The sequence below is a fragment of the Lygodium microphyllum genome, chromosome 7, assembly GCF_053477565.2.
Source record: "Lygodium microphyllum isolate KBCC chromosome 7, Lygodium_microphyllum_v1.1.10, whole genome shotgun sequence".
Classification (NCBI taxonomy): domain Eukaryota; kingdom Viridiplantae; phylum Streptophyta; class Polypodiopsida; order Schizaeales; family Lygodiaceae; genus Lygodium; species Lygodium microphyllum.
In genome coordinates this window covers 156,090,874-156,107,325 of record NC_141141.1, presented here as the reverse complement: position 1 = coordinate 156,107,325, position 16,452 = coordinate 156,090,874, and the positions used below count along the sequence as shown (strand labels likewise).

General features: G+C 37.8%; 1 pseudogene; it reads left to right on the top strand.

Moving 5' to 3' along the window:
* The first annotated feature begins 414 nt into the window (after positions 1-414).
* Positions 415-1,058, top strand: LOC148034118 (ESCRT-related protein CHMP1B-like; annotated as a pseudogene).
* The last annotated feature ends 15,394 nt before the right edge of the window (positions 1,059-16,452 follow it).

The window sequence follows — 16,452 nt, the reverse complement described above, 5'->3', positions numbered from 1 at the left end:
GAGCGTTTTACACTCTACCTGTTTTGTTCAAGCTTGTTGTCATCACAGTGTTGGATATTTGCTGAATCAGAAATTCAAAAGCTGGTGGACCTGTATGAGGACCTTATCAAGTGCTGCCTTGGAGATGCCATGAGTGAGGTCCGCTCCACAGCAAGAATGTGTTATCGTGTTTTTACCAAGTGCTGGCCTGAGTTGAAGAGAAGCTTCTTGTTCCCTACAGTCTCACTTGCATCATGGAAAGATCATCATTCTGTTGTCCCGACCGTGTCTTCTTTGCCACAAATTCCTCCTACTATCATATCTGAAGGACAATCTTTTTTACAGTCTTTAGCTCACATTCATGGTAGCATGCATTGCGACTAAGAAAACCCAGAAAGTAGCAGGGTCCATGATGAAATTATGTAATACACAAACACCGAGCCGATCTCCATGGGAAACATAGAGAAGTTGCTCGACCAGATCATGGAGCTCAAATTCACATCCAAAACCCTGCAGAGACAGGCCCGCAAGGCAAAAAAGACAAGAAAAGCGAGAAGCTCAAGGTGAAGAAGGCCATTGAGAAGGGCAACGTGGATGGTGCTCGCATTTATGCAGAGAATGCCATCCGCAAGCGCACATAGCAGCTCAACTACCTGTGCCTTGCATCGCGCCTTGATGCCGTGGTCTCGCGCCTCGATACACAGGCCAAGATGAACACCATCACCAAATCCATGGCATCCATTGTCAAATCGCTCGATACGGCCCTGGCGAGCCACAATCTGCAGAAAATGTCAGAAACCATGGACAATTTCGAGAAGCAGTTTGTCAATATGGAGGTGCAGGCCGAGTTTGTTGAGACCGCCATGGCTGGAAGCACATCCCTGTCCACCCCTGAGGATGAGGTCAATTCATTGATGCAGCAGGTTGCTGATGACTACGGTCTCGAGATTTCTGTTGGCCTTCCACAGCCGTCCACTAGTGCACCTGTTCCTGTGAAGGAGACTCCAGAGGAAGACGATCTGAGCAGGCGGTTAGCAGAGCTTAGCCGTCTTCACAAGGATGCTGGTGCTTCCTTATGACTTCAAACGCCTGTCATTTCTAGCCGTCTTCACAAGGATGCTGGTGCTTCCTTATGACTTCAACGGCCTGTCGTTTCCTTCCCTCTCTCTGCACACGGAGAGGATTTCCTTTGCTTAAAGAGAGGGAGCGGTAATAATGCAGGTTACAACGTCATCAAGTTCGAGAGCTCCATGGCTGCTCCCTTCAGCAAGATGAAGATCAGTTAGCAAGGAAGATAAAGCTGTGAATACTGCTATATGTGGTGCTTGATCTGAAGCTTAGCAAGCAGGGAACTGTCCCATGCTATCCATTATAGCAGAGAGATGAAGCTTGTGACAAGAAATGAAGTAGAGATCTTGGTTGCACCATGAAAGCTTGAAGAGAAGCTTGAAAGTTGAAGAAGAAGAGGACTCACTTTTGGAGAGTAACCCCATTTAAACCTCTGTCAAGTTCTCTAGTGACCTCCTTTACCCAAAACCCCTAAAATTTTACCTCAAAGTTGAAAAACGAGCTGCCATTTTGTCTCCATGCCTTCAAATTTGATCAAACCTCTTGGCATAGCTTGTGTGGAGTCTAAGAAAGCTGCCATGTCTAGTACTTCTTGACTGCTATGGTTCTTCAATGCTGTACCTGTGCACAGTAAGGTTTCCTGAAACTGACAAGAAACTAAATGTAAAGAAGGAGAGAGAAAGGAAGGATCTGAAAACTAAGCTCTGATACCACTTGTCAAAGAGAGAACTAGGGAGAGAGAAAGAGGAGAGAGAATACTGCAGAAGAGAGAGAAAGACTGCAGGAAGAGAGAGAAGAAGAGTGATGAGGAGAGAGAAAGACTAGATTTAGAGAGAGAAAGACAGGAAAGAAGGGGAAGCCATAGAAGCTGTGAGCAAGAAGGGAGAGAAAGACTATAATTGTATTAATGTGTCAAAAAGATGTGTAAATTTACATATCCTCTCCTTTTATACCAATGTCAGTGTGACATGGCATAATATCAATATTATTTACACTAATTCCTTATTCTCAGCTTCTTACAGCTTAATAGCTCCAAATAAATCTTATGATATAGGGATATACTAGATTTGAAGATATTTCAACTTGGGATGAAGGTCTTAGGTGGAATATTGACAAACAATGAATCCCTGTTATGCTGTCAAATTGTATTCGCTGTCACCAAAACTGAAATATCTTTGAGCTACAGATGTTAGATAGCTGAACTTATTGATTCAAATTGAATCTTATTATGCCCTCTATCCAACAAGCTATCAAGCTCCAATTATGGATCTATACAATTTTTTTTGTAATAAGATCTTTACTGTTGTCCTGGAATTTCCTGTAACCTGTCAACAACCTATAAATGCCCTATTTGGACTAGTAGGAGTTCCCTGTGTAAGAATGAACCCTGCTTTGAGCCTTGAAGAATCCAAATTCTTGATATAATCAAGAATTGATGAAGATACCATACACTCAAGTATTCAAGAGAGTGAAAATGCTCTCAATCTTAATGAAATGCCCAAATGTAGACCGATTCTTGATGGAATAGCTTGAACCAAACCTTCTTGGAGTTGTAGAGCACAAAAGCCCCATGAAATTGAACCTTGTAAGACCAAAATTTTTGAAGAATTGAGGGGCTGCCCCTGTTTGCCCAAATTCAAGAGAGTAAGAATGCTTCAAATCTCCTCAAAGAGCTCCAATATTGGTTCTATTTCAAGCATAGAAGCTTGCCTTCATCTCTAGGAATCCATAGATCTTGAAATCCCCATCAATACTTCAAGAAATTCTTGAAATCATACCTGCTCAGTCATCTTTTAGGGTGTCTCTCCTCCCTACCTCACAAGGATAGTATCCCAAAGCTTGCCATTATTTGAACCGAGAACAAGCATGTGGCTCCATGTTCCTCCTTCCCTTCGCATAGCTCGCAGCTCTATCTTGTTGCCTTCGCTTGCCGTTTTAATAGCACAATGGCACCTCCTTGCGTCCGTTTTGGCAAGCTATAGTCTCCTTCTCGTCCAATGTAAATTTTGCTTTGAAAGCAGTATAAAGGTTGCACAATGTTGGCTCAAATTGCTACAAAGCCCGAGGTGAAATGCAGATCTCTCAGGCATGGAGTGGAGCACAGGGTTTTGATGATTGGCCAATCACAGTATTTGCTGCTTTCTCTACACGGGGGGGGGGGGGGGGGGGGGGGCGCGGGGGGGACAAGGAATTCAAAAGAAGCACAGGAAGAAGGGGGAGATGAGGGCAGGTTTTTATGATACGCTTGAGATGTGCCTTTCGTGGTCTACGGTGGCCATTAGCCGGTTAGTGCCTCTCATTTTTCTACTTTTGAGTGGGACGAAAAATGCACAAGGAAGTCAAGAAGATGCAGCTGCACTACTGGTCGTAAAAGCATTGCTACTTGATCCGGAAGGGGCTTTAGTCTTATGGACAATTGCAGGAGGCTCAAATGGCATTGCTCCTTGCATGGAGAGGTGTTATATGCACAAATGGTAGAGTTAACGAGCTTCGTTTGCCCGGATTAAGTCTCATAGGGTTTTGTTGGAGGCAGTCGGGAATCTAAGCGAAGTGTGAAGACTGAGCTTACGGAAGAATCATTTCAACGGCTCTATACAGCCTGTTTATCAACCGCCTCAGTCTGTTAGGCCTGGTTATCAGCACAGTGGCATGGCATTGACATACTCCTCTACAACAAGCATCAAATGGAGTCCAAATATACCATATGGGTACTCTACATAAAGCTCATGACCTGTAGAAAAGCCAAGCCATTTGATGGATGGAAGTTCCTGGAAGGAGATATGAGTAGAGATTTCCATGGTAGCTTGTAGGGAAGCTTGAGAGAAAGAGGGAAGAGAAGAAGAAACCCTTTGTTAACAAAAAGTAAACCTGTTTACTCCTCCGTAATCCTTGTTTAACTCCAGTTAGTCCAATCTCCCTCCAAAAATGACCTATGAGTTGACCACGAGCTGCTATTTTTACCATAAAGCCTCCATGAACCTCCAAAATAGTGACGACTTGATGCAGATAGCCATGGCTAGTCACGGTTTGAACTGTAACTAGTCTTGTGACCAAACTTTGTCCTCCCAATTACACTGTACCAAGTTTGTGACTAGATCCACCATGAAAATGACCCTTCCCATGGATCAAATTCCATGCTTTGATACCAATGTAAAAGAGGCAATTCTCACAGCAAAAAAAAAAACTAGAAAATACAATAATATACCAAATATGCCAAAGAAACCATAGCCAAGGTGGCTAGGCATGAAAATGTATTGCCATGAATGGTTGAGAATCAAAGATGAATGCTGCAACAAGATACTCACCTCTTGCTATGGTGGACATAGGTACACACCCCTATGATAGGTGGGAGGAAGGATCCCTCAATCTTGTATTCTTGAAAATGGCAAAAAAGATCCTTCACATGTTACATCTCCACCTTTTATACCAAACCCTAATATATCCTAGACTAAGGTAATTTATGCTTTATTACAACCTCTCAATGGGAACTGGGTGAATGATTTCCTAACAAAATCTCCCTCTGGCTAAGTAGATATATGGTTAACAAGATGGCTTCCCTAAGTTCAGAATAAGGATAGATAAGCAAGATCCTTCTACGAGTCAGTCCTAGACCCGATAATCACCATTTTAGGGGGCCATTGTGAGACTATGCCTTATGGGTAGAGGTGTTGATGCTTAGCTTCCCTTGTTTCTCACTCTCATTGAACCAAGTGTAGTGTTTACCTACCTCATCTTGGGTGATTCACCAAATGTGTTCATTTCAAGTTCATTGTTAGATTGCTACTAGAGACCATAGTTGTATATTCAAGAATATGTAAGTCGATCCTTGTGAGATAAGGCAAGATGGTTCATACACAAGGTAGGCATAGGGAATGCCTAGTCACCTAAGTCCACACATTCAAAGTAGCACAGATGGTGGTAACTAGGATTTCCCCTTAGATGACCACCAAAAACTACCCTCCCTAAGTAAATTAAGGTTGGGGTACATTTCATCCAAGAGTAGATGATCTACTAGATAGACTTTGGGGGAGGGGGGGATTTTATGTAAGACAGATCTTCAATTGTGATATCATCAAATTCGCATGGATTTAGCTAATGTATTTAAGGCCACACTTAGAACACTATGAGATTATAATCATGCTTTTCAATCTTACAAATACAACAGCTATATTTGCAAGTATGATAAATACAATCTTCCTAGATTATCAAGGCATTGTGTTTGAATTACTGTATAAAAGTCACTTTATGTAGATGCCAACAAGAGTTTGTTCTTCCAAAATCAAATTGAGTACTTAGGATATATAGTTTCTAGTGAAGGAATTACTGAAGATCTAAAGAAATTTCAAACCCTAAAAGATTGGTAGATCCCTAAAAGTGTTCATGAAGTTAGATATTCTCTTGGTATAGTGTGTTTCTATAGAAAATGTGTTTAAAAATTTTCATTAATAGCCTTAATTTTAACCCTATTGCTACGTAAAAACATTATCTTTTAATGGGATCCTAGCCAACATACATCTTTTGATACTCTAACATAAATTTTGACCTATGCACCTATACTTCAATTTCCAAATTTTTCTCAACCTTCTTTCTAATAGGAATTGATGCTAGCAGTTTATGCATAGGTGCAATTCTTATGCAAAATGATCATCCTAATGCTTATGAAAGTTGAAAACTTAAACCCTGACAACAAAATTAAAGTATCTACAACTATATTGGCTATAGGCTCTAGATATATGGAAACATTATCTTATGAGATCCGAAGTTCTTATTAAAGCAGACCAACCAACAATCCATTAAACATCTATTGAACTAATCACGCATCTATGATCATCATATTAAATGGATATCTTTCATTCAAAATTTTCACCCAATGATCCAATATCAACCTACTACAAGCTAATGTATATGCAAATCCATTGAGTTATAGACCCTAATGAAAATGTTTCATCACATCATCTACTTTGTTTTGATAAAATTAAATGTGTGTGCTTAAAACATATTTTCATTGTTAAAATCAAAATTTTGATGCCATTATTCTTATATATGCATCTAATCATATTTTTTCTATTGTATGGCATAGATTTAAAAATATTCATATCATAGACTTCCAAAAGTAATATTTTCATATGTTGATGGTAGATTTCATAATCATTTTTTAGCAACATTATTTAAAAATCCAAGTTCTAAGATAGGCTTTACTTCACCATTCCACCCCAAAAGAAATGGTCAGACCAAAGTAACCAATAGTACTCTCCTTGACCTTCTTAGATTCTACATAATTAGTTGACCAAATAATAGGGATCAATACCTACCTATCCTACAATTTTCTTACAACAATATCCCACACTCAGCTGTTGGTAGAGCATTTTTTGAATTTTTATATGGCAAGAAATGACATGTTCCTACGATTGCCATAAAGCTACTGATGTTCTAGCTAGCAACACTTTAGCTAATGACTATATGACAGTTCTAAAAGAAGTGATTGATAAGATTAAGCAATCCAAATTGAGATATATAGCTCAAGTAGACAAGAAACAAAAGGCTATTACATTTAAAAGAAAACAATTCACTTTGACAATATATTAAAAAGAGGAGGTTGAAATCCATTGAAAGAAATCTTAAAATTAAATTAGCTCCTAGACACTATGGGTTATTTTGTATCATTTATATAAGATCAATGATAATGCATTCAAATTGGGCATTCATCCTCATTGGCAAATTCACAATTCATTTCACATTAGTTTACTAAAACCATTTAAGGAAACCCACCAATAACTCCAATTATAGATGACACAACATTATTATAACAAGACAAAAAAATACTAATATCCAAAGTTATAACCAAACCACCACTAGAATTGGTAATCAATATCATAAGTATCGAGTTAGATATTAAAATCATTTTGTAGAGGAATCCTAGTGGATAAGTCCTTGCACAACTTTGATCTATGATTACCTAATAACTACCTATCCTTCATAATCATATTAATGTCTAATGAGCACATATTCACGGCATTGAGGTAGTGTTCCGTAAAAATCTATGGCTACCTTAGTTTCATAGGGGCACGTATAGATTTGCCACGTTGAGGCAACACAAATATTTTGATCTAGTGCATATTTGCCACATGAGACAACACTAGCATGTGATTGGCCACCTATGTACTTAAGTTTATTTAATCAACTAAGGATAGTTACTTTTTAAACCCCATGCAATGTTATGATTGTTGCTATGAAAATAAGTTTTTTTTGTGGCTTTTCATTGTCTATTTATTATTGCATGATTCATGACTTGTTACATGAAGCATTATATGTAACACCAACATGTCTAGTAGATAGATGGTAGGGAACTAATGTATTTTGTGTTGTGATCAAATTATTAGACTGAGTCATACAAATTAATTATTTAGAATGGAGCACAATTTAATATGTAAGAATTATTTATTTATGGGTGCTTCATTATCGTAGAATTGTTGTATTTTTGGGTACTCTGTAGTAGCATTGAGATATTATATGCACTAAATGTAATCTTTGTGAAATTCCCATTAGGGAAAATGTGGACTTAAAAAGGGACCTTTAGCTTAACATTTAATCTCAATTATAAGAAATTCAAGGTGGCCCAATCGAAGAGGGGATGTTGTTCATTTCTTATCTAGTTTTGTGCAAGGTTGAGTGATTTTGTAATTTAAAAGAGTGCAATGCCCTTGTGCAATGGTGGGAGTTCCTTTTATGATTAATGATTGGGTTGATTTTATTTAGAATTTAGAAGATACCATCTATTTATTTTATGGTGCAACGTTAGGTTGGTTTTAATTACAAGTTAATTGTATTTGAGGGTGCACATGGAGAAGGAAAAAATAAAAGAACTTGGTGATATGTGGGATACTTACAAGGTTTGACAAGAAAATGATAATAAGGATATTATTCAGTTCCTGCGATGGCTAGAAATCCACGAAAGAAACAAATAGATAGGTGACTAAAAGCTAGTCAACCTCCTGTAATAATAATTAAAAAAAAAACTTGACTAATCATAATGACAAAAAAGTGATATAGACACACATTTATGAATCAATGTAGGCGAATTTTTATGTTTGATTTTTGATTGGTTTTATTGGATTTATTTTTATTTTTTATTTTTTCAAGAGAATTTTGTTATATTTTTATTTTTATTTTCAATTAAAAAGTAAAAAATTTTGATTTTTTTTTTTGGATTTTTAAAAATTTATGCAATATTTTAAGGAGTTATTTTTATTTTAAATTATTTTATGGTAATTTTTGAGGTTTTTATTTGATTTTTAAAGTATTTTCTAAAATTTTAATGTAAATTTCAAGTTTAAAAATTTGGAAAAAAACGAGATGATCATTGGTTTATTTTTTTGGATCTTTTTATGGACACGTTCTCACACTTATGACCTTACCAAATCAGGTAAAGAGGACTAATAGGGCCTATGCATAGATAGACAGCTAGACCGTGACATCCCGAAACTTAAGATATAATATACACAAGAGTAGGATTAGAAACACTTGGCCCATTTTGTCAATTGTTGCATAATGATCATTGGCGCGCATCGAGGTGTTGGAGTCAATTGCAGGAGGTACCACAGCTTGGCACATCATGCTCCAATCATGGTAAGGACCATGCAACAACACCCATGGAGATAATGTTGTCGATGAAGACCATTGATTTTCTATTAATGAAGAATATAACACTCAGCTTAACAATCATTCATGTTGAAATGATAGATCAACCATTTGCTCCATGGCTCATGTAACTCGATCAATCATTCATGTTGAAACGATAGATTAGTCATTTGCTTTATGGCTCAGGTAACTCGAAGAGGAGTTGAAAAACCCATAATATATACTTGGTTTAGAAATATACAAGATTGAGGGGCTTAGAGGAAGTATACTGGCATGCACAATTAATGGTGCATCACTCTATCTAGCCCTAGCTACCATAGGTGGGAGAAGGAAGGCCACGGAGTGTTGTAATGCATTGCATAGAACAAAGTGACATATCTTGTTGTGGTTGTAGAGGCCCATCCCATGTGTACAGAGGGAAACAAGAGCATACTTGATTGCCAATTGTGAGAAACATCTCTCAATCCTCACCTCTCAGTTTTGGTGGAAATAGAAGATTAGCCACTTGCCCTACCCCCTTGTCTCATGCTCTATTGATACATATAGGAGGACAACCCAATTCATGGCAACCATTAATGTAATCCTCACTATCACTTGTGCCAAGGATGTATGCGTTGTACATAATTGATGGTGCAATTGTGCATCTCACCTTGGGCTAGCATATGGTGCAAGAAGGAAGGCGAGGGAGTCTTATAGTGCTGTGTATAAAATAGATCGTGCTTTATGCATTGAGAGGTCCAATCTATGTGTACATCACTCCATTCACACAACTCACCTCTCATTTGAATTGAAGGGAAAAAGATTGGTCGCTCATCCCACCCTCTGTCTCACGCCCTGTGGATGAATATAGAGGGCAACCCATACTCACATCCCCATCCTATTAGGATGAAGTTCACATCATGCTCAATGATCGTCAATGAAGATTAGCTTCACCTTGTCTCAATGATCTAAGGGAGATAGCCAATAAATCAGGAACGTGGATTATATGAAGATCTTTTGTCTGCTGCAAGAGTCGTTGAAGTAATAGGGACACAATGCACCAAGGGATGTGGCTTCAAAACTATATCTTGGAAAGATCATTAGGAGAGGTAAGATATCTGGACTGCAATGTGTCACCACCTTTTCCATAGCCAACTTCTTGCCCAAGGGTGTTTGGCACCTTTGCTTGGAGCAAGACTTGTTATGACATGGAAGTTTTTTCTTTTCTCCCATATAACAAATTGTTTATTTATATCTTTTTTTTTTCCAAATCCCAAGGGCATTGTCACATTTTCTTGAAAAGTAGGTCCACATGGCAGGGATCCAAGTCCTTTTCTCCCATAACCTATATTTGTTATTGGTTGTTTTTTTTCCGAAGGCAAGAATATAAGTATTCAAGACTAGCCATGCCACATCTGTTGGATTGGAAGGAAGGGGAACATAACATGGGCATAAGCTAAAATAGAGGGTACAAAAGAAATCATCCACTTCATCAACAAAATCCACATGATTATGACAATTAGAAGTAGCATGAGAAGAATTAAGAAGCAACTTCAAAGGGAAATAGGAGCTATTTGCTATGATTATCAAAATCTGTAGGGGAAAAATATTTCTTTAGGTGATACCCATTGATAAGGTAGGGATCATCAGAGAGACATCTGTAGCTTGTATTTGCATAGAGCCATTATGGTTGATTGCAAGTACCTTGTAAAGGCCCATCAAACATTGTTGAAGCTTTCTAAGAAACTAACCAAAGCATGGATCATATACCAAGACAAGATTACCTTCTTTGAATTATTTCTATTTGGTGAAGATATCATGGTAAGCTTTGTGTCAAGCCTGTGTGGCTTCCATGCAATCTAGGGCCATCTGCCATATTTCATTTGGACATTCTAAGTACAAGAGATGGCATTGCAAGGACTCAATATCTTCCAATCATTCTGTATTAGCCACTCACAAAGAGAGAAATTTGAGGTCAATAGGAAATATGACTTTTGTACCATAGATCAATTGGAAAGGTGTTTGTCCTATTGTGGCCTTATGGGAGATTTTGTATGCCCAAAGTGCTTTTGTAAGTCAATCATCCCAATCATGGCGATGTAGAAAATTGTCCTTGTTAGAATCAAACATAGGATGTGATTGTGGTGACTTTGACTTAGCCACTAGCTCTGGGGTAGTAGGGTGTGGACTTGTGATGAAAGATCTTGTAGATCTTTGTTAGCTCTTCCATGATCTTGTTTAGAAAACACCTCTGTCACTTACAAGGTCCAAAGGACTACCAAAGCGAGTGATAATATTCTCGTATAGAAACAAAGCAATGATGTTGCTATCATCTCACTTGAGAGCTTTGCCTTCACACTACTTTGTCATATGATTAGCACATACCATAATGAATTTATCCTTCTTTCTTATGATTGGAGGTCTATTGGGCCCACAAAGTCAATTCTCCATTTCTCAAATGGCTTTAAGGGAAGGATAGGTTGTAATAGCATGACATTGGTTTTTGTGGGCTTTTCCATTCGTTGACATGAATCAAAATGCATACAATAATCATGAGCATTTTTATGGCGGGTTGGCCATTAGTATCCTACACCTTCCTAGCTGTCGCTTCTCTTGCAAAATGTCCACCACATGGATAATCATGGCGTGTCTTCAAGATGATTCCAATCTCATCTCCTGAAACACATCTCTGCAATATTTCGTCTTTACCTTTTTTGTACAGCGTGTTGCCTAACAAGGTGTAGGGGGCTTATTCCAATAGAGGCTTCTTCTTCTCTCTACTAGAGATATCGGGGGGTATTGTTGTGTGGTCAATAGGTTGGCAATATTTGCATACCATGGTATCATAATCCCCATTAGAAACATAGCTACATTAGGAAGGCCTAGATCATCTTTCTCCCCTTTGTCACTTTGAGGGATTTGCGATAGATGATCAACCAAGAAATGGGAACGACCAAATTTAGTGACCACTTAAAAATCAAACTCCTAGAATAGAAGGAGCCATCTCATCATTCTTCCTTTGGTATTTTCCTTGTTCATTAGGAAGGATAAAGCCTCATTACCTAGGTAAAATTTGAAATGTGTTGACAGAAGTTAATGCCGAAACTTCTCCAAGGTGAACACCATTGCCAAGCACTCAAGATCTATCATTGTATAGTTTCACTCTCTATCAGTGACTTTTCAACTTGGATAATAAATTGGTTGGTCTAGCTTTGAGAAGCCTTTTTGATAGAGAAATGTGCCTAGTCCTTCAGCCAATGCATCGGTATATACACATGGAATTCCTTTGTCCAATTAGGAGATTGTAGAATGGGTGCTCTGATCAGACACTGCTTCAAGGTATTAAAGGCTTCTTCACATTCATCTATCTAGTTAAACTAGACATCCTTCCTTAGGAGCTTGTGCAGGGGGGATGCCTTTATTGTGAAATGTGCTATGAACCTCTTGTAGTAGCCCACATAGCTAAGAAATCCTCTCAGCTACTTTAGATTAGTTTTCATGGTTAGGGATGCAATCTTCTCAATCTTGGCAAGGTCTATTGCTATTCCTTGTGTAGAGACAACATGGCCCGATAGAATTCTTAAAGAGAATCCAAAGATGTATTTGTTGAGATTAAGGCAGATCCCATACTCTCATCATTGATGAAAGAACTACTCCAAGTGTTCTCAATGCTTGTAGAGTGGACTTAAGACATAGAAATAATCTAAATATACTTCAATAAAATCATATAGGTGGTTTTGGAATGCGACCATCATGACTCGTTAAAAGGTCATAGGGGCATTACAAAGCCCAAATGGCATCACCTTGTAGGTATAGGTCCCCCATTTTGTAGTGAAGGTTATATTAGACTAGTCTTCTTTTGAAATCTGCACTTGATTGTATCCACTAAAACCATCTAACACGAAATAGGGTTCATGAGCTTCCACTGTATCCAACAATTGCTCGGTGAAGGGGATAGGGGAACAATCTTCAGCTTTCGAAAGTCCACACTGATATACAACTTTTCATTCTTCTTAGATATGACCATGATGGCCAAAACCCATTCACTATTGGCCACTGGGTAGATGAGTTCAACTTCTAAGAGCTTCAAAAACTCTGTTTGACTAAGGCAGAATAATTGGGATTCATACGTCTTTGACGTTGCCATATTGGCTTAGTATTAGGCTCTAGGTCAATGTGATATTGATATATAGTGGGATAAATCCCTTTTAAGTCTTTGTAAGACCAAGCAAAAACATCAAAATTATCCTTCAATAGGTTATGAAGGTCAACAACTCCTCTTCTCAAAGGTTGCCACCCACTTTTAGATGTCTTTTTGTGCCATTTGCATCAATAGATGTCAATTGGGTTTCACCTTCTACCTCTCTGATGAAGGCTCCATGGATTGCTTCTGGATATAAATCTGACTCCTTCAAGGGAGTAGCTTCTTGCTCCAATGATCAACTAGAGCCATCTTTCTTTGCTTTTTTGCTGCAACTTTGTAGATCCTTCTAGATGCAAAAACGGTATGAGGATTGTCTTTGATGTGAGTTGTGGGATACTCACTTCGTGACTTGAGGACTCATCTTTTGAGGATGCATCCAAAAATGTAACATGACGGGGATCTTCTAAGGTTCTCTAATGTTATGTGGATGGTGCTATTTATCTCTTCCACTTTGTTACATCCTTAGTATGCATTGTGGACCATTAATGAACCAGAAAGGGACCATAGACATTTCATCCAAGAGTAGGGTATCTTCATCCTTTGAAACCTCATTCATGTCTTCATGGAAATTCTCTTCGAATGGAAGGGATTCTTGCTCTTCCTTGCTTTCATCAACTTCATCTTCCACTTCAGGCTCTATCTTTGCTTCTGTAAAGGCTCTATATAAGAGAAGAATATGCTCTATGTTTCTGCTTTTGCTTTTGTCTTTGACTCTACTATGGTCATTTAATAGGGAGAGCATTACATTCATGCCTCTATCTCACAATCAAAGGTAATTTCAGAAGTCATTTTTAGTTTTGATAGGAGATATTCACCCATTGACAATTATATTACATCTTTTGGGAGATGGCTTTTAGTACCCACTATTAGGATTTTGTTTCTAGTTTCTTTGGGAAAATTTTCTTGACAACGCATTCTTCAGCTAATGTTCTATCCATTGGTTTGTTGGAAGAATCTGATGAGACTTCTATAGAGTTGGATCCATGGCCTTTCTGCGAACCATAGAGCTTCAACACCACTTTGTTGGGTCCCCTGTCTAGGGTTAGGGTTTTTATGTAAACTAATTAGTCCTTGCTCGTACCTCAAATAGCCATGGCCTTCTAAGTAATAGAGGGTAAGATGTTTCATAAGAGTTGGGCTTTACCACTAGGTATGTCATCCAATAATCTCTACTAGAAATTGTGATCTTGATGTAAGGAAGGATACATGAAGGCTCGATTCTACTCTAATAAGCTAGTTTGATGAGAAGTGAGTAGTTGTATGCCTTGTAGGCCTAGAACTTTCATTGTCACATCTATCATGATGTTCACCGAAGAGCCTCCATCTATCAATGCACTTTCAATGAAGCAACCTTCTATCCAAATGCTAGTCTTTGGAGTGCCAAGATCTAAGAAGGCATTGGCCACGTCTACTTCTTTCACAAGCTCTAAGGCTGTGTCTGATATAATAGTTATAGGGTTGGCAAACCTTAGGCTACATGTTTGCATGAGAATGCTTTTGAATCTCTTTCTGTAATTGGACAAAAGCATCAACAATTTTTGGAATGTCAAATTAGGGAAAAAGGTATCCAATTTCTTCACCAAATCATACTCTTTTATGGGATTCACGAGCTTCTCTAACTGGTTGGGGAATGGGACAATACCCACTTTCATTTTTCCCCTTTCTTCAAGCAAGGGGGCTGCATCACCACCTTCTCTATTATTGGAGGTACATCCATCTCTTTTTTCTCTTGGTCCTTTGGTTCTATATTCTAGACTATCTCGGTATCCTTTTGTGGAATTAGACTCTTCTGTACTATATTGTTCTGCATTGTACTACTCTGTGGCTCTATTGGGAGCTTGAACTTGATAACTTTTGTAGGTAGAACATTCTCTTTTGGAACATTTGGCTCTCTTTTCTTGGCACGTGTAACGAGAGCTACTTCCAATTGCACTAAGTTGGAGGTAGGCTTCTGATTCTTTTGTTGATTGTTTGTGGCGGGCTAGGGATTGGGTTAGTCTTTAGCAATATGGCCTTCTTCTTTGTATCGGCTATATAGAGGGGCTTGTAATCCATGGACCTTCTAGGGTTTGGGAAATTTGGGAAGATGCGACCCTTCTCTCTGCATGTGTAGCATTCCACTTTTGATCTCTGTCTGCCACCTAGATTATCTTTCTTAGTAATTTTGGGTAGGGAACCTCCTTGGACAAAAATTAGGACCAAACTCTTTGGGTTTTGGATTGATAACTTGGGTTTTCATCTTAGATTTTAGTAGATTGAACCTTGCTTACTCATCTTTCTTTCTTCTTTCATACATCTCCTTCAGAGAATAGATTTCTTACGTGTGTTTCTTTCTTAGGTAGTAAGAATAGAATGCTTCAGGGATAGTTGGCTTTTGGGTACATCGGCTCTGTGCATTAAAAATATGGAGCCCCAAGAGGAACACCAAGAAAATGGAGAAACTAATGCAAGAAAATCTATCTTGTCACAACAACAAGCATATTCTTTACGCTCTAGAAACCACATAAAGGAAAAGGAACACCATGAATAAAGGAACTTTGTACACAGTATCATATAATGAATCTCCCATGGATTTATCACAACAAAAATTCAATATATTCTTTATCTTATTCATAGAAACCATCAAAGAACCAAAGAAATACAAAGAAATTATCAATTTTGGATGAAATTCATTACAAAGTATTCATATTTCATCATCTTTATAGTTTTCATGGTCTTTCCCTCAATTTCTCACAAATAGATACCATGTTTTTTAAATACAAATTGACTATCTCTCATACAATATCTCTCACACATGATCTTTCTTAATAGTACATGAGAATAACAAAGAATCACACTCAATAACGCTCTGTTGGTTATGGATACACCTCCTAAGAGGTATGTCTGATATGAAGAGATACCAGAGACTATAGTGATCTCTCAAGGCTCACTACTATCTCTATCACTTCAGTCTTCACTTCAAGTTTTTAACAGCTACTTTCTTTGCTTCTTTGCACTCTTTTGACTAATATTATTCCATTTCCAAGAATAAAAAACTCCCCAATGCTAAACATCCATTAAAAAAACACTCATAGAAGTATACAAAAGACAGTAGAAGATCAATAGAGAAGCTCAATAGGAGGTACAAAAAAACATTCAGCTCAAACCAATCCAAACCATAAAAAATCATCCAAATCACTCTCAATTATTCTCTAAACCACTTATTCACAATCATAACCTCTCAAGCAAAAAGAAAACAAATTAGAACAAAAGCAAAATAGACTCCTCAAAATCAAATAGACACATTGTAGAACTAAATAGCACATCATAACTCAATCAAAAAACCATCATCAACTTCTCAAACCTACTCAACCCATTCTAACACATTCCAAAACACTTCTTACTATTTAAAAACCAATAAATTGATCACAAAATAAAAAAAAAATCACCTAAAATCCAACAAAAAAAAGTTAAAAGTACAATCATTTTAGCACTCAACAACACTGCAAGTGGTGGATGCCCATCCTTGTCACTTTATTCTTTATTCTTTTAGTGATTGTTGAATAAAGGAAGGCCATTCACAGATTGTGACTATTGGAGTTTCC